We start from the raw sequence: 19,690 nt of genomic DNA, 5'->3' as shown, positions 1-19,690 counted from the left end.
TTTGAAGGCTGTAGCTTGAGAAATGTGAAAGTAGGTCACTAGGTCAAAATCAAGGTCAAATTTTATTTCAGAACACAAAACTATGCAAGTGGTCCAAATTTGAAGCCTGTACCTTTGGAAATGTGAAAGTAGGTCAGTAGGTCAATCTCAAGATCAAAGTTCATTTCAGTACACAAAACTATGCTTGTGGTCCAAATTTGAAGGCTGTAGCTTGAGAAATGTGAAAGTAGGTCACTAGGTCAAAATCAAGGTCAAATTTTATTTTGGAACAAAAAACTATGCATGTGGTCCAAATTTGAAGCCTGTACCTTCAAAAATGTGACAGTAGGTCACTAGGTCAATAACAAGATCAAAGTTTTTTTCAGTACACAAGCCTATGCGTGTGGTCCAAATTTGAAGGCTGTAGGTACAGAAATGTGAAAGTAGGTCACTAGGTCAAGATCAAGGTCAACTTATGTCAAGGTTCATCTTGCCACTCAAAACTATACATGTGGTCCAAATTTGAATGATGTAAGTTATGGTCATGAAGATTCTAAGTTTTTCCCTATATAAGTCTATATGAACCATTTGACCTCTGAGGCAGGGCCATATTTGACCCAAGAGGGATAACTTGAACAAACTCGGTAGAGAACCACTAAATGATGCTACATTACAAAATACCAAAGCCACAGACTTTGTGGTTTGGACAAGATTTTCATTTTTTTTTCCTATATAAGTCTATATAAACCATGTGACCCAAGGGGTGGGGCCATATTTGACCCCAGGGAAATAATCTGAACAATCTTGGTAGAGGACCACTAGATTTTGCTACATACCAAATATCAAAGCCCTAGGCCCTATGGTTTTGGACAAGATCAGAAACCATTTGACTGTTCCTAGCCAATGTGACCTTGACCTCTGACCTAATGACCTCAAAATCAATAGGGGTCATCTGCTGGTCATGGCCAACCTAACAATCAATTTTCTTGACACTAGGCCCAAGCGTTCTTGAGTTATTGCCTGGAAACCATTTTACTGTTCCTGGTCACTGTGACCTTGACCTTTGACATACTGACCTCAAAATCAATAGGGGTCACCTGCTGGTCATGACCAACCTCCCTATCAACTTTCGTGACCCTAGGCCTAAGCGTTCTTGAGTTATCATCCGGAAACTGTTTTACTGTTCAGAGTCACTGTGACCTTGACCTTTAACATACTGACCTCAAAATCAATAGGGGTCATCCTATGGTCATTACCAACCTCCCTATCAACTTTCATGATCCTAGGCCCAAGAGTTCTTGAGTTATCATCCAGAAACCGTTTTACTATTCAGGGTCACTGTGACCTTGACCGTTGATACACAGACCTCAAAATCAATAGGGGTCATCTGCTGGTGATGACCAACCTCCCTATCAACTTTCGTGACCCTTGGCCCAAGCGTTCTTGAGTTATCATCCGGAAACCGTTTTACTGTTCAGGGTCACTGTGACCTTGACCTTTAACATACTGACCTCAAAATCAATAGGGGTCATCCTATGGTCATTACCAACCTCCCTATCAACTTTCATGATCCTAGGCCCAAGTGTTCTTGAGTTATCATCCGGAAACCGTTTTACTATTCAGGGTCACTGTGACCTTGACCTTTGACATACAGACCTCAAAATCAATAGGGGTCATCTGCTGGTGATGACCAACCTCCCTATCAACTTTCATGATCCTAGGCCTAAACGTTCTTGAGTTATCATCCGGAAACAGATAGGTCTACATTCCGACCGACCGACCGACAGACCTACCGACCGACCGACCAACCGACCTCTGCAAAACAATATACCCCTCCTTTTTCAAAGGGGGGCATAAAAATTGTGATGTTGTAGACGTCATAACTTCATATGACTCAAAGTATCAGGACTTATTTCTAAAATAATTAAAAATGAAGACTGTAGCAATCTGTTATCCCGAAAATAATTATTTTGAAAAGTGTCCCAAAATATGGACACAATAATCATCATCCACCCGACCCGTGTTGAAAAAGAAAAAAACAAAAAAAAAACAAAAAACCCATTAACAATTGTTGGTTATTATTCTGTTGATAAACTAAGTAATTGGCCTTATTTTCATTATCAATTAACACCTCCTCAAAGAGCTAAATGAAGTGTGTCGGTTTAAATATTATGGCATCTGAAGTGGAGATCAAAGAGGTATAGTTTCCCGAGATTGTCATGGCATTACGTCATGTTTTCGTGCCATGTGACACATCACTGTCTGATCGTACTTTCTCGATTCCTTAAATTGTTGAGAAGAAATCAATAAAAAAGTTTTTTCTTTAATTTTTTAAAAGCGAATGTGCAATATCCCGAATAAACTGACATGTGAATGTGTTAAACCGTGAACGATAATAGTGGATATCCTACCTCTGTGGCCTATTTGCCCTCAAGGAATTTACATTATTGTTTCAGAAGAATATCTAACAAAGTGTTGTGTCAAAAAATACATGTACAAAGAATCATTTAAAAACTGCAACGACATCATACTGGTTTATTTTAAAACCACAATTTCTATTTACGTTCACGAGGTCATGTAACCTATTCTGCCGCGCTAACAGAAATCAGTTTGCCAAAAATCGTTTTACTCCATGTATTTAAATTGCTGCCGCTTTTTCATTATTTAAGATTCTTTAATTGTGTTTTTTGTACTTTCTAGTCAAAAGTCTGAATTTTATTACCATAGTTTGTACCGTTTATTTACTTTAAGAAAGAAATAAACAAGTGAATGAAGTATTGCCATGCAATACAAAGTCCCCTACTGGAAGGCACCTAATTTTTTCTACTGCAGTATAACATAATGAACTGATATCTGTCAATGATGTATAAACAATATTGTACTACATATACAATATGTTATAACATTATAACAACACACTTGGATTAAAATGTGCATATATAAAAACCCACAGTTGTTTTCATATTGAATTTTTTGGGCTGATTATAAAAATGTTATCATGTAAGTTATTTATAGTAACAACAAAGGGAAATTAATCTTTAAAAAAAAAAAAAATAATAATAATAATAATATAAGTCCACAAGAAACTCTTTACCAGGTAGAGATAGGTAAAAATACACCTAAAAATTGGATGTAACATGCATGCTGTACCACAGAAAAGTGGTCTCGATTTTTCTCTACCGCCAGTAATAAAAAAGTTACAATAAAATCTATTTATAGTAACAACAAAGGGATGTAATTCTAAAAACAAGGGTGCCTCATGGTGTTGAACATTTGGTCCAAGTTACATCAAAATCCCTCCATGCATGAAGAAGAAATGTTCCATACAAAGTCATTCTTGAATTTGACCTTTGACCTCTAAATATGACCTTGACCTTAGAGCTAGGGACCTGGTTCTTGCGCATGACATGTTGTCTCATCCAGGGGAATATTTGTGCCAACTGATATCTAAATCCTGCTTTGCATGACAAAGTTATAGGCCGGACAGGAAAAAAATCCTCTTGACCTTTGATCTCAAAGTGTGACCTTGACCTTTAAGCTAGGGTACTGGGTTTGCGCATGACACGTCGTCTCATCATGGGAAACATTTGTGCCAAGTAATATTAAAATCCCTTCATGGATGGCAGAGTTATGGACGGGACAGGAAAAAAACTGTTGACCTTTGACCCCCAATTGTGACCTTGACCTTTAAGCTAGGGGTCCGGGATTTGTGCATGACACGTCGTCTCATCATGGGGAACACTTGTGCTAAGTGATATTAAAATCCCTTAATGAATGTCAGAGTTATAGACCGGACACGAAACAGACCCTGTTCATGCTATGTTAACATTTGACTGCTAAGTGTGACCTTGACCTTTGAGCTAGGGGTCTGAAAGTTGTGCATGACACATCGTCTTATTATGAGGTACATTTGTGCCAAGTAATATTAAAATCCCTTCATAGATGGGAGAGTTATGGACCGGACAGGAAAAAAGCCTTGTTGACCTTTGACCTCCAATTGTGACCTTGACCTTTAAGCTAGGGGCCCAGGTTTTGTGCATGACACATCATCCCATCATGGGGAACATTTGTGCCAAGTAATACTAAAATTCCTTCAAGGATGGGAGAGTAGTGGACCGGACAGGAAAAAAGCCCTGTTGACCTTTGACCTCCTGTTGTGACCTTGACCTTTGAGCTAGGGGTCCGGGTTTTGCGCATGACACGTCGTCTCATCATTGGGAACATTTGTGCAAGTAATATTAAAATCCCTTCATGGATGACAGAGTTATGGACCGGACACGAAATTGCGGACGGACGGAATGACGGAATGACAGAATGACGGAATGACGGAATGACGGAAAAGAGCATTCCTATAGTCCCCAAAACTGGTTTTCAACCAGTAGGGGACTAATAATCAAGATCGCGCTGTTTGAAATTTTACAAAACATTATATGAAAATTTGATCGTTTTTAAAGAATTTTGCCTAAATTCCTGTCGATATCTTATTAAAATTGTTATAGAATTCTAACTGTATTAGTTCTCAAGCAGTGTTGAAAATTTGAAGCGATTATATTAAAAAACAAGAGCTGTCCGTAAGACAGCCAAGCTCGACTATTCGAAATATTGTCCCAGAAGCAGGAAAATATTACCCAAAAAGGTTAAATATCAAAAGATTTTTAAGTTCAAAAGGGGGAATATTTTGACCAAAATGCATATCAGTTATGGGACTTGCTGCTATCAACTAGTTTTATAACCCCGAAGGCACATGTGAAGTTTCAATTCAATATCTGCATTAGTTTTGGAGATAGAAACTTGCATGTAAAACTTTAACCAGAATTTTCTAAGTCCAAAAGGGGGCATAATTTGCCCAAAATACATGCCAGAGTTAAGGGACTTGATCCAGTGAGGTTAGTAATTGATCTAGAAAAAGAAAAAATAAGTTTCAAATCTATATGCCTTTTAGTAATAGCTGTATGTACTTGCACGCAAAACTTTAACCAGACTTTGCTAAGTCCAAAAGGGGAAATAATTTGGCCAAAATGAAGGTCAGAGTTATGGGACTTGCTGCTATCAACTAATTTTATAACCCCGAAGACACATGTGAAGTTTCAAATCAATATCTGCATTAGTTTTGGAGATAATAAAAGGGGGCATAATTTGCTCAAAAAACATGTCAGAGTTATGGGACTTGACCCAGTGAGGTTGGTAATTGATCCAGAAAAAGAAAAAATAAGTTTCAAATCTATATGCCTTTTATAAATAGCTGTATGTACTTGCACGCAAAACTTTAACCAGAATTTTCTAAGTCCAAAAGGGGGCATAATTTGGCCAAAATGAAAGTCAGAGTTATGGGACTTGCTGCTATCAACTAGTTTTATAACCCCGAAGACACATATGAAGTTTCAAAACAATATCTGCATCAGTTTTGGAGATAGTAACTTGCATGTAAAACTTTAACCAAAAGGGGCCATAATTTGCTCAAAATACATGTCAGAGTTATGGGACTTGACCCAGAGAGGTTGGTAATTGACCTAGAAAAAGAAAAAATAAGTTTCAAAGCTATATGCCTTTAATTGATGGCTGTATGTACTTGCATGCAAAAACTTAACCAAGGTGTGATGCCGACGCCGACGCCGACGCCGACGCCAGGGTGAGTAGATAGCTAGACTATTCTTCGAATAGTCGAGCTAATGAATGCACTACGCGCGTTTTTTGTGTCAAAAGTAACCGCGATGTAAACTAGAAAATGCTTTTGTAAAAAAGCGCATGTCTCCCCAAATGCAAAGTCCTATAGGCAAGAAGTCAATAGGGGTCAGGAGCGAAAGTCAAAGAGACACTGATCGTTGGCTGCAATAGGGATCATCTATTTGGCATGTCCAATCATTCCGCTAAATTTCAACACTCTTGGCCTAGTGGTTCTCAAGTCACTGTTGAGGCTTCTGTGACCTTGACCTTTGATCAAGTGACCTCAAAATAAATAGGGGTCATCTACTCTGCATGTCCAATCATCCTATGAAGTTTCAACATCTGGGTCAAATGGTTCTCTAGTTATTGATCGGAAATGGTTTTCCATGTTCAGGCCCCTGTGACCTTGACCTTTGATGGAGTGACCCCAAAATCAATAGGGGTCATCTACTCTTTATGACCAATCATCCTATGAATTTCCAACATTCTGGGTCAAGTGGTTCTCTAGTTATTGATCGGAAATGGTTTTCAATGTTCAGGCCCCTGTGACCTTGACCTTTGACAGAGTGACCCCAAAATCAATAGAGGTCATCTACTCTTCATGATCAATCATCCTATGAAGTTTCAACATTCTGGGTCAAGTGGTTCTCTAGTTATTGATCGGAAATGGTTTTCAATGTTCAGGCCCCTGTGACCTTGACCTTTGATGGAGTGACCCCAAAATCAATAGGGGTCATCTACTCTTCATGTCCAATCATCCTATGAAGTTTCAACATTCTGGGTCAAGTGGTTCTCAAGTTACTGACCGGAAATGGTTTTCAATGTTCAGGCCCCTGTGACCTTGACCTTTAATGGAGTGACCCCAAAATCGATAGGTGTCATCTACTTTGCATGTACAATTATCCTATGAAGTTTCAACATTCTGGGTCAAGTGGTTCTCTAGTTATCAATCGGAAATTGTTTTCCATGTTCAGGCCCCTGTGACCTTGACCTTTCACAGAATGACCCCAAAATCAATAGGGGTCATCTACTCTTCATGAGCAATCATCCTATGAAGTTTCAACATTATGGGTCAAGTGGTTCTCAAGTTACTGACCGGAAATGGTTTTCAATGTTCGGGCCCCTGTGACCTTGACCTTTGACAGAATGACCCCAAAATCGATAGGTGTCATCTACTCTTCATGACCAATCATCCTATGAAGTTTCAACATTCTGGGTCAAGTGGTTCTCAAGTTACTGACCGGAAATGGTTTTCCATGTTCAGGCCCCTGTGACCTTGACCTTTGACGGAGTAACCCCAAAAACAATAGGGGACGTCTACTCCAGCAGCCCTACAACCCTATGAAGTTTGAAGGTTCTAGGTCAAATGGTTCTCCAGTTATTGCTCGGAAATGAAGTGTGACGTACGGACGGACGGACGGACAGGGCAAAAACAATATGTCTCCTGGGGGAGACATAATTAGATATTATGATAGGGCGCACGTGCTTGTGGAATGGAAAATTACCAGCATGACGTTTTGATATTTTTACGATTCGCGGGTAAATTCCAGTCAACCCAGGTAATTTTGCCTGATGTAATTTCTCAATTTGGTAAAGTTACCACGTAAAAACCACTTGCCCGATCGGTGGAGTAGTCTATTCGTGCTATCCTGACTTTAACTCGCCAATGCTTATAACTGTAGAATGCCGTACTTAAGGCAAAATCAACTTTTGTTTTGTGAATTCGCCAATATGGGTACGATTTTTTCCTCTTATTTTTCACTTTTAAGGGTTTTATTTTACTTGCAGACCGTGACTGAAAATTGGTTGACCGTCGGTCTACCCAACTTTTGGTAGTTAGTGGACCTGCCAATATTTTGGTTGTGTCGGTCCAACGGTCCACCGCTAAGGTCGAGGCCTGACAAAACTTTAATCTGAAACGCTAATTAAAAACGATTATAGGTCATATGGCAACTTTCCAGCTTTGATGGTGGAGGAAGACCCCAGGTGCCCCTCTGTGCATTGTTTCATCACAGGCAGGAACCTGGGTTGAACCACAAACCTTCTGTAAGCCAGCTGAATGGCTTCCTCACGTGAAGAATTTAACATCCAGAGTGAGGCTCAAACCCACATCGGTGAGGGGCAAGTGATTTGAAGTCAGCATCTTATATCAGATGTAGAATACATGTGTTAAGCTTGAAAGCATTAATTAGGCCTCGTATTTTTGTGATACAGATGCCGACACAGACAAAAAGGTGAAACAATAGCATTTGAATAATTTTAGTTGACCTAAAAACTATTCCAATTTCCAACTTTTATTCGTATAATCATTAATTTTTAACTAAGTGGAAATCTCTTTTAGAATTTTGAAGTGATAAAGTATTTTGAGTGATCGCATGACATTCTCTTTTCACTGCTGAGAAATGACTTCCTATCCACTAGGTGCACCTTGGTAATTCAAGCCAAATATCTCAAATCTACTAATGTACTGAAGTATACTACAGCAAAGAAGTATAAAATACAAAGAATGGCAACAGGAGATAATCTCGCGTAAGCTCGTGTCAGCGCGTTATCTTATTGAAGCGTTTGCTGACTTCATCGTGATCAAATCAACAGACTCTTATTAAATTATTACACTGGCGATACAGCCGACACGTAATGAACTGAATCAGCTCCAATTTTCAAATGACAACTGTTGACTTCTCAGACTTCCAATCATAAATTCATTTCTTCCCCGTGTAGAAAATTTATACTAATAACATTAAAAAGACACCATTATCATTATAAACAAGCAATCTGATAGAAAGTTTTTCACAACACAAATTTTTATCCTTCTGCTGTCAGTTTCATATACTGGTAAAACGTGATCTCATTCAGTTCCCATGTAATATTGGCGAGATTTGCTCTACATGCCTTTCAAGTTGCCGATCTATTTATTTTTATAGCTCTTTGACTACAGTAACTGTAAAGCTTGCTTCTAGCTTGCTATTACTTCTTTAACTAATTTTCTATCTGAGGCCACATTTAAAACAAGAGCTGTCTGATGACAGCACGCTCGACTATTCGAAGAATTGATTGAAGAATGGGGTCAAAATATTTCCACGGATATTCAGACAAAAGAAATAAATAGATTAGACAAACAATGTTCCTGTATTACTTTGATTTCCATAAGTCTTGCACTAAATGGCAATATATGAGGCAATTTCAAAGTCCAAAAAGGGCCATAATTCAGTCAAAATAGTTATGTACTCTTGCCTACAGATGGAAATCATAATGATAAACAAGTGTTCAAAGTTTAAAAGCCATATGTCAAATAGTTTTGACAAAACATGGACTTGTATGAAAACAGAACCAATTTCAAAATCCAAAAAGGACCATAATTCAGCCAAAATAGATGACAGAGTTATGTTCTCTTTCCTACAGATAGAGACTATGTACCTTATGTCAAATAGTTTTGACAAAACATGGACTTGTATGAAAACAGAACCAATTTCAAAGTCCAAAAAGGGCCATAATTCAGCCAAAATAGATGACAGAGTTATTTTCTCTTTCCTACAGATAGAGACTATTATACTAAACAAGTGATAAAAGTTTCAAAGCCATATGTCAAACACTTTACAAACAAGAGCTGTCTGATGATAGCGCGCTCGACTATTCGAAGAACTGATTGAAGAATGGGGTCAAAATATTTCCACGGATATTCAGACAAAAGAAATAAATAGATTTAACAAACAAAGTTCTTGTATTACTTTGATTTTGATAAGTCTTGCACTAAATGGCAATATATGAGCCAATTTCAAAGTCCAAAAAGGGCCATAATTCAGTCAAAATAGTTATGTACTCTTGCCTACAGATGGAAATCATAATGATAAACAAGTGTTCAAAGTTTAAAAGCCATATGTCAAATAGTTTTGACAAAACATGGACTTGTATGAAAACAGAACCAATTTCAAAATCCAAAAAGGACCATAATTCAGCCAAAATATATGACAGAGTTATGTTCTCTTTCCTACAGATAGAGACTATTATACTAAACTAGTGATAAAAGTTTCAAAGCCATTATGTCAAACACTTTATAAAAAATATGAACTGGTACGAAAAACTTAACAAAGATTTCTAAGTCAAAATGGGCCATAATTCAGCCAAAATCCTTGATGGAGTTATGTACTCTTGCCTATAACTGGACATGGTGATGGTAAACAGGTGTTGAAAGTTTCAAAGCTTTATCTCAAAAGACTTTGTCAAAATATGAACTGGTACGAAATATTAACCCAGATTTCTAAGTCAAAAAGGGCCATAATTCAGCCAAAATCCTTGATGGAGTTATGTACTCTTGCCTATAACTGGACATGGTGATGGTAAACAGGTGTTGAAAGTTTCAAAGCTTTATCTCAAAAGACTGTCAAAATATGAACTGGTACGAAATATTAACCCAGATTTCTAAGTCAAAAAGGGCCATAATTCAGCCAAAATCCTTGATGGAGTTATGTGCTCTTGCCTATAACTGGACATGGAGATGGTAAACAGGTGTTGAAAGTTTCAAAGCTTTATCTCAAAAGACTTTGTCAAAATATGAACTGGTACGAAAAACTTAACCATGATTTCTAAGTCAAAAGAGGCCATAATTCAGCCAAAATCCTTGACTGAGTTATGTGCTCTTGCCTATAACTGGCCATGATGATGGTAAACAAGTGTTCAAAGTTTCAAAGCTTTATCTCAAAAGACTTTGTCAAAATGTGGACTGGTACGAAAAACTTAACCCAAGGTGTGACGCCGACACCGTGGTGAGTAGGATAGCTCTACTTATTCTTCGAATAGTCGAGCTAAAAATATGAACTGGTACGAAAAACTTAACCATGATTTCTAAGTCAAAAGGGGCCATAATTCAGCCAAAATCCTTGATGGAGTTATGTACTCTTGCCTATAACTGGACATTGTGATGGTAAACAAGTGTTGAAAGTTTCAAAGCTTTATCTTAAAAGACTTTGTCAAAATATGAACTGGTAGGAAAAACTTAACCATGATTTCTAAGTCAAAAGGGGCCATAATTCAACCAAAATCCTTGATGGAGTCATGTGCTCTTGCCTATAACTGGCCAAGATGATGGTAAACAAGTGTTGAAAGTTTCAAAGCTTTATCTCAAAAGACTTTGTCAAAATGTGGACTGGTACGAAAAACTTAACCAAGGTGTGATGCCGACACCGATGCCGTGGTGAGTAGGATAGCTCTACTTATTCTTCGAATAGTCGAGCTAAAAAGTCTTTGTTTGCTGTCTCCTGCCTGACCCTACTTTTTAAAGTTGGGTAGGTAGGTATGCAATTCTATTTTTTTTTTTTTGGCTGGAAACTGTATTATAAGAAGATGTCATTTCTGAGTCTACAATGCCTAGCCTGTCCATGGGGGTTACATAATCAATTTATGTCTAAATTATGTATTTTTCTATTAAACTATTGTATCATATTTTAGATATTTAGATTTTTAAGTTGCTTTACTATACATCTGATAAAATTTGTGTTAAAAACAATGCTGCTCATCAAGTAACTGCCGTTGTTTAAAAGCAGTCAAATGTAGTTGTGCCAAATTTTGAATTTTGACAGAAGTTTTAAAGACATGTTGCATTGGAAGATATGGTACACTGAAAATAAGAGAACTGATAGAAATCCCCTTTTAATTTAACACAATATTACTTAAGGTATAATAATTAACTAATTAAGGTGTGAATGTATAAGTTTTCTGTGCATTCCTATGATTCATCTGTTCTGCAAATGATGAATTAATTATTGAATTTAACAAATTAAAAAACTGTAATAAGACAAGACAAGATAAATTTTATGTTGAGTGACAGAGTCGGCAAGATAAGTAACAATACAACATAAGCACTCCAGGTGCTTTTGAACCGACTATAAATATTATCATTAATCATTTGTTGCAGTGTTGTTTTAATATCTAAATAATGTCTACTGATTTAATGTCTTAAACAGTCAACGTGATCTCTAGAGTCTTTTAACCTTTACCCTACTGTATTTCTAAAGGAAGTGTCTAGCCGTCCGGTAACCGGATGCCTAGCCTGGGTTCTAGCCATCCGGTAATTGATTTCTTAATGAATAAGTAATGATTTTATATAGTTTTAACTTTGATTTACTTAAAATATCAGTACTTATCTGTAAACAAAATATTATGTGAATACATACCAAAGTATATTTTTCATCATCTCTTACCAGTTTACTGATTTTTCAGCCGATAAAACGAATGAGATCATGTTTGTATACAAATCCGTTGATATTCTATTTTTAGAAATGATAAAACATTGATCGCCGAACATCCATGTTATTTTGTAAAAAGTGATGTTTTTCTTAGTTCGGCCTAAACTTTAATTCTTAAAACACAAATTTATAAATATTTTTTTGATGAATGGAAAGCTTTAAAAGTTTTGAACATCGCACTGCCGCTATTGAAGTTAAATGTCATTTCAAACAGTTATTCATTTAAAAAATATTTGAATACTAAAATATGAAAATTGTTATTCAAAACTGTTTTAATTTTGAAAATCCAGTGAAAAAGTTGTTAAAATTTAAAAATTCCGATCCCATGAAAACATTGTTTTGCCTGCCGCTAGATGGACAGATTTTAATGAGTGACGTCACAGCGATCTCGCCAATATTGATTTCGGCAAACTTTCATTTCATCGACGATTAAAAGTAAATCTTTAGTATGTATTCACACAAAATTTTGTTTGCAGATAAGTATCGATATCTTTAGTAAATAACAGGTATCATTATTTATTCATTAGGAAATCTATTACTGGACGGCTAGAAAATCCCCTGAGGATTTGCTAGCCGTCCGGTAACTGGACAGCTAGAACGCAGGCTAGGCGTCTGGCTACCGGATGGCTAGACACTTCCATTTCTAAAATGGACTGGTATATCATTTAATTTGGGCAGTACCATTCATTATTCGAAAGGGTGTTCACTGAAAATTTACTGACTGAATAGCGAACAGTGCAGATCTGACATGATCAGCCTGCATGGATGTGCAGGCTGATCTTGGTCTGCACTGGTCACAAAGGCAAAATTACTTGCAGCCTGCAGGCTAAAGGTTAACAAAGTTATACCCAATGCCAAAATTAGAAACGCTTCCAAAACACCTATTGTATGGGTATGGATACTGACTGACACAACTGTCACATGTGATTAACACTTACTACATGTTAATATAAGGGCTGGGTACCGCCTTCAAAAAGATACCATGGTATACCACTATTTTTATAGTAAGATTTACAGCTATGGTAGTGGTCATAAAAATATTGAAAAACTCTCAGAAAGAAAGAATTTATTAAGAGCAACAACAAAGACTAGTTACTTGACTAGATTAAAAAAAATAATAGACTGGAATAATAACTTGACTTCTGACTAGCGTGTATTCGTCGGAAGAGGCCATATTGTCTCTAGGGAAGCACTCTGGGTCACATGTATAGGTCAGGCTTGTTTGAAATTCGCACCTGTATGATAACCCAGTAACATTTACAAATAGTATGAAGGCTTCATCAAATCATTTTCAAACAAAAAAATAATAAATTTCGACTCAACTTTTTCCATACTATATATTTCTTTTTTAATACGTGCAAATACATACTGGAAAAGTTTAAACTATCATCATTCAAGCAAGAAGTCGGGACTCGCCAAATTTACCACACTCAAAGTAAAATCAAGTGCGCCCATGAGGTCATCCATCTATACGGAATAGTCCGGAGGTTTTCGATGGTTTTGATTGGGGATCATGTGGTCGATCATGCATGTTCAATTGTACCATTGGGTGGTTATTTTTGGAAACTAATAATAGTAGCATGGGAATTCCAGAGATAAAAAATCAGAAAATCATGCACGATGTAATTTACTGTACATAACGGTAGGTTACATAGACAGTGTAAATTAAAAATAAACAAAAGCAGGGATAATGTTGATAAAATAACGGTATTCTCCCGATAGTATCGCGGTATCGTACCATGGGAAAATGGTACCACAGTTACCGGTATACCGGTAATACCGCGCATCTGTAATAAATAATAATATGGTCACACGCCCACTTTCACTGACATGTGCAGACAATTATACAAAGTTAAATCTCTTGATAAACAATATATTGAAAGATGAATATTGTTGTAAAGTCTTGGGCGACATACATTTATACCACAACTGTTAAGCATGAGGCGACTCTATAAAAAATCTGTTACAAAATGAACTGTCCGAATATCCAACAGTCCGAAAAGTAAGTCACATAAACGTTACTTACACAAGTCAACCAGCGACATTGAAGAGAAAATTGGACTTATATTATGTAAGAAAAAAATGTTTGATATGTATCAGCTCAATTTTCAATAAAACTATTACAAAATTTGGTAAAATCAGCCCGAAATCAGTCAAAATGCAATTAGGATATTCAACCGGAAGTAAATGCCGGTAGTATTGTTTGTTTCAGAGACGAGGTTGACTAGATTATGTTCTTTATTTATTTCTCCAAATTACCGATTTCTGATCAAAGTTGAGAGGTAAATAAAAACACTGTGGGGAAACGCAGATAGCAACGTCATCAAAAAACCAGCGCAAATGAGTTGTCCAAACGAAAATTAACGCCGCTTCAGGTAAGAAAGGCTTTGCAACTTCATCATCATCATCTTCAGTGATCGCCTCACTCTGTGTAGAGTATACTCGCGATTTATGTTTAAATACCGTGCATGCGCAGCTGAAGGTGGACTATGTACAGTCTAAAGGTCTCTCTATGTACAAACTTTAAAATCTGATAAAAATTCAGCGTCGACGTTACAAGGTGTGTATACCAGCCATGACAGTCTTGAAGCCCTCTAAGGTGGACTGGTTCACGGCACACTGAGGCAATCGGTTCCAGATGATGACCGAAGCTGGGAAAAAGCTGTGTTGATATGAAGACTTGGAACAGGAGATCTGTGTGTATTGCTGATCATTGAACCTGGATGACCTAGATTGACAGAATGGTGGATCGGGTTTGATGTCAACTAATTTGTGGTTGATCTTGTACAGCATAGTTTCCCTAGCTACATTACATCTATGTTGTAGAGTATCCCACTGGAGATCCTACAGCATAGCAGTGACGGAGCTTGTTCGTTGATAGTCTCGTTTGATGAACCTGGCTGCTCTACGTTGTATCATCTCCAGCTGGTTGATGTGGGTCTCGGCGTACGGGGACCAGACTATTGATGCATACTCTACGATCGGACGGACATAGGTCTTGTAGGCTGTTGCTTTGGCACGTGGTGGACTTGAGCCGATATTTCTGCGGTTTAAAGACATGGTGGAATTTGCCTTTTTAGTGATGTTATCAATAGGGTATGACTGAATAGCGAAATCTAGTAGATTTCGCGAAATCTAATCAAATTAGCGAAATCTAGACATAAAATGTAAACTAATGAATATTTTTAAAAATCCTTTTAAGCTTTTATTAAAAATATAAATCTTCGTGTGTATGTCAATTTTCAAGAAAAAATATTTGTATTTAGGGTGATTTTGAAGCGAAAAACGTATACGGGTCTAGATTTCGCAAGAACTTACACTGAGATCCAAAGAAATCTCAAGTGACAAGCAAAATCAAGACATAAAATCTAAAGTGATGAATACTTTTTCAAAATCCTTTTAAGCTTCTATTAAGAATATATTTCTAAGTGTGCATGTCAATTTTCAAGAAAAAAATACTTATACTTAGTAATAATTAGAAACGAAAAATACGGGTGTTGATTTTGCCAGATAGTCAGTGACATGCAAAATCAAGTCATAAAATTTAAAGTAATGAATAATTTTTAAAATCCTTTTAAATATTTATCAGGAATATAAATCTACGTTTGCATGTCAATTTTCAAGAAAAAAATATTTATATTTAGGGTAGTTTTGAAGCGCAAAACATACGGGTCTTGATTTCGCCCGATTCTACATGCGCGGAAACCTCAAGCGACAGGTAAAATCAAGACATAAAATTTAAATTGATGGATATTTTTTGGAAATTCTTTTAAGCTTTCATCAAGAATATAGTTGTATGCGTGCATATCAATTTTCAGGAACAAATATTAATATTTAATATGATTAATAAACGAAAAACTTATACGGATGTTGATTTCGCCAGATTTTATATCAAATCTTAAAATCTTAAAGAATGAATATTTTTAAAAAGAATCCTTTGAGCTTTAATTAGGAACATATTTCTAAGTTTCAAGAGAAAAGAATAATATTTAGTATTGTTTTGAAAAGAAAGCGTATGCGGGTCTTGAATTCGCCTGATTCTGTATGCGCAGAAATCTCAGTGTCAGGCAAAATCAAGACATATAATCTAAAGTAATGAATATTTTAAAATATCCTTTTGTGCTTTTATTAGGAATGTATTTCTACGTGTCCATGTCAAGTTTCAAGAAAAAATATTTATATTTAGTAAGGTTTTGAAAAGAAAATCCAATGCGAGTGTTGATTTCGTCCTATTCTGCGCGGAAGCAAAATCAAATCGTAAAATTTGAATTATTGAGAATATAATTCCACACTTATATGTCGAAAAATAGTATTGTTTTGAAAAAAACAAACGTATACGGGTGTATCTTGATGCATTATTCCGATATTAAATCTAAGTTAGGTTTTAAAGTTATTACTTATTTCATAAAAAGGGTAATACAATGAATTATGGAAGATGTGAAAATAATTGGACCATGTTGCTGTGGGACTGTGTTACATGCAATGCACGCGTCGGCATTATACAACACAATACACAAATTGTATGCCATGATTTTTTTATAATCAAAGCCATAAATAGATTCTAGTAATTATGCAAAAATCACTCAAAACATAATCAAGCTGATCAGCTTGTATTAATATAATCCCCTACATTATAATTATGTAACGGCTTGTATGCAATTTTAATCAACACCTCGTGTTTATGTTTGCACGAGTCATATTTACCAATCATCATCTAAATTGTTTAATACATGAAAGAAATTGTATTCAACAATAATTAGAGAAAGAATGCATATATCAATGAATATAAGAAAATGGGCAATATCCTAAACATATAACTTCAATTTAATACTTAGAAAGACGTTTTCGTATAGAAAATGTGTTAATGAAAAATAAATTGCAAATCTGAATAATTACCGTTTGTTACATGTAATAATCTAATAATTGTCGGATGATATAAATCTGCACACTTTTGACCGAATGATTACCTGCTGCATTTTGCACCTCTTCAAACGTGTGAGAAAACTACCTTTAATTAAATTATCGTTTATCCCCGCTCAGCTAACTGGATTAAATTTAATTTGATTAACTAATCAACTGTATGTGCCGACCAGTGTGACGACCGTTGTATCTTCTACGAGGTAAGATTAGTTGTTGAGTATATTGTGTTGAAAATATTTAACTTACAGAAATCATTTTTTTTTGTAGAAAATGATAGACTCTGTATATCAACGGATTACAGTTCTTTGAAAATTGTTGGAACGGGCGTAAAACACAATCGCATTATCTAGATACATCTGGGATTATTTTCGTCATGATAAAATATTAATATCAATCATACTAAATATTAATATTTTTTCCTGAAAACTGACATGCACACGTAGAAATATATTCTTGATAAAAGCTTAAAAGGATTTTCAAAAAATATCCATCACTTTAAAATTAATGTCTTGATTTGACCTGTCACTCGAAATTTCCGGGCGTGTAGAATATGGCGAAATCAAGACCCGTATATGTTTTGCGCTTCAAAACCACCCTAAATATAAATATTTTTTCTTGAAAATTGACATGCAAACGTAGATTTATATTCCTGATAAATGCTTAAAAGGATTTTAAAAAATATTCATTAGTTTACATTTTATGTCTAGATTTCGCTAATTTGATTATATTTTATGACTTGATTTTGCACGTCACTGACTATCTGGCAAAATCAACACCCGTATATATTTTTCGTTTCTAATTATTACTAAGTATAAGTTTTTTCCCCTTGAAAATTGACATGCACACGTAGAAATATATTCTTAATAGAAGCTTAAAAGGATTTTGAAAAGTATTCATCACTTTAGATTTTATGTCTTGATTTTGCCGGTCACTTGAGATTTCTTCGCATATAAAATCTGGCGAAATCAACACCCGTATAAGTTTTTCGTTTTATAACCAAACTATATATAAATATTTTTTCTTGAAAATTGGCATGCACACTAAGACATATGTTCTGAATAAAAGCTAAACAGGATTTTTAAAGAAATCATCATTTTAAATTTGATGTCTTGATTTTACTTGTCACTTGAGATTTCTTTGCATATAGAGTCTAGCGAAATCAACACCCGTATATGTTTTTCGTTTCAAAACCACCTTATATATAAATATTTTCTCTTGAAAATTGACATGCAAACTGAGAAATATATTCTTAATAAAAGCCTAAAAAGATGTAAAAAGAAAATTCATCACTTTCAATTTTATGTCTTGATTTTACCTGTCACTTGAGATTTCCGCGCATGTAGAATCGGGCGAAATCTAGACCCGTATACGTTTTTCGCTTCAAAATCACCCTAAATACAAATATTTTTTCTTGAAAATTGACATAAACATGTAGATTTATATTTTTAATAAAAGCTTAAAAGGATTTTTAAAAATATTCATTAGTTTACATTTTATGTCTAGATTTCGCTAATTTGATCAGATTTCGCGAAATCTACTAGATTTCGCTATTCAGTCATACCGTTATCAATATGTGTTTTCCAGGACAGATCAGGTGTGATGGATACTCCAAGATATTTAGCTGCAACAGTGGGTTTCAGTGGTGTCTTGTGGATGTTGTAAGTGATGCTGACTGGTTTTCGTTTGTTGGTTACATGGAGAACTTCACATTTTTCAGGACTGAAAGCCATGTGCCACTCTCGCTCCCAGTCTTGAAGATGGTCAAGGTCATCTTGTAGTTGTCTGGCGTCTTCCTGGCTTGTGATTTTTCTGTACATCAAACAGTCATCTGTGAACAGGCGGACAGTTGACTTGACGCATGATGGCAGGTCATTAATGTGAGGAAGAGAAGGGGTCCTAAGACGCTGCCCTGCGGGACACCAGATGTGACGGGGGAGATCTCAGAGTTGGCACCGTCGAGAACTACCTGTTGTGTGTGACACTGGAGGAAGTCGGCTATCCAGGAGTGAATGCTGCCCCTAATTCCATAGTGATTAAGCTTAAGTAGGAGACGGTTATGGCTGACTTTGTCGAAAGCTTTGCTGAAGTCTAACAGGATTGCATCAATTTGTTGGTTACTGTTGAGGCCTTTGGCTAGATCGTTGACAGTGAGTATGAGTTGGGTGTCACAGGAGCGTTTCTAACTTTTTTATGGCAAACTGTAAAATCCGGCCGTCCTTTCTATCCAGTAAAGAATTTATTGAAAAATCCGGCCATGCTGCAGTACCCATTTATTTCTTTATTTCTTGATCAAATTTAATAAAATTAGTATCAAATGAAAGCTTAGGTTATGTACTTGCTAGATATAAAACTTAAAATAAGTTTTTTTGCCACTGACCGTTCCTGTAGTAGATGAAATCTGAAATGCCAGATGATTGTACTCCTGGGCTGTCTAATGTAGGGTGTAACATATTGCTTTGGATCAACATCTGCAGGATAATAAAAACAATTAAGGGTAAATATCAAAAAGGGAATGTCACGTTCCAAAAACGCAGTCTCCCCAGTCAATCAACTTTAAACCATTTTGTGAAATAAGATTAGTCTATTATATTGTCTTCTAAACTGCAATGTATTCCAATTTAAGTCTTTTATGACATTTGTGACTGTAAACGGGGTCTTGCTATAAATTATATGTTACAAATTGTGCAGCTTGTCTTTGAATGTTTTCTAGTTTTTCTACGTCCTTCTGATGATAAGGATCCCATACACTAGAACAGTATTCTAAAGTTGGTCTTACAATAGTATTATAAGCAGCTGCCTTTGTATAACTTTTGGAAGAATGTATGTTACGTTTTAAGAAACCTGAGCTCTGACTAGCTTTATTAGAAACTTTATTTACATGAGGA

General features: G+C 35.9%; 1 protein-coding gene across 2 annotated transcripts in view; it reads right to left on the bottom strand.

The window, feature by feature from the left end:
• The window catches only part of LOC123541424 (myotubularin-related protein 9-like), a 53,633-nt gene extending 39,560 nt beyond the window's left edge, over positions 1 to 14,073 (bottom strand). The window contains exon 1 of one of the 2 annotated variants that reach the window (XM_045326885.2): positions 13,912 to 14,073. The gene's annotated coding sequence lies outside the window, so the exon portion shown is untranslated. The remainder of the gene's footprint in view (positions 1 to 13,911) is intronic. The other variant, XM_045326886.2, reaches the window with a different exon arrangement.
• Positions 14,074 to 19,690: the final 5,617 nt, after the last annotated feature.

Source organism: Mercenaria mercenaria, chromosome 16 (genome assembly GCF_021730395.1).
Source record: "Mercenaria mercenaria strain notata chromosome 16, MADL_Memer_1, whole genome shotgun sequence".
Classification (NCBI taxonomy): Eukaryota; Metazoa; Mollusca; class Bivalvia; order Venerida; family Veneridae; genus Mercenaria; species Mercenaria mercenaria.
This window is presented reverse-complemented; position numbering and strand designations above follow the sequence as displayed.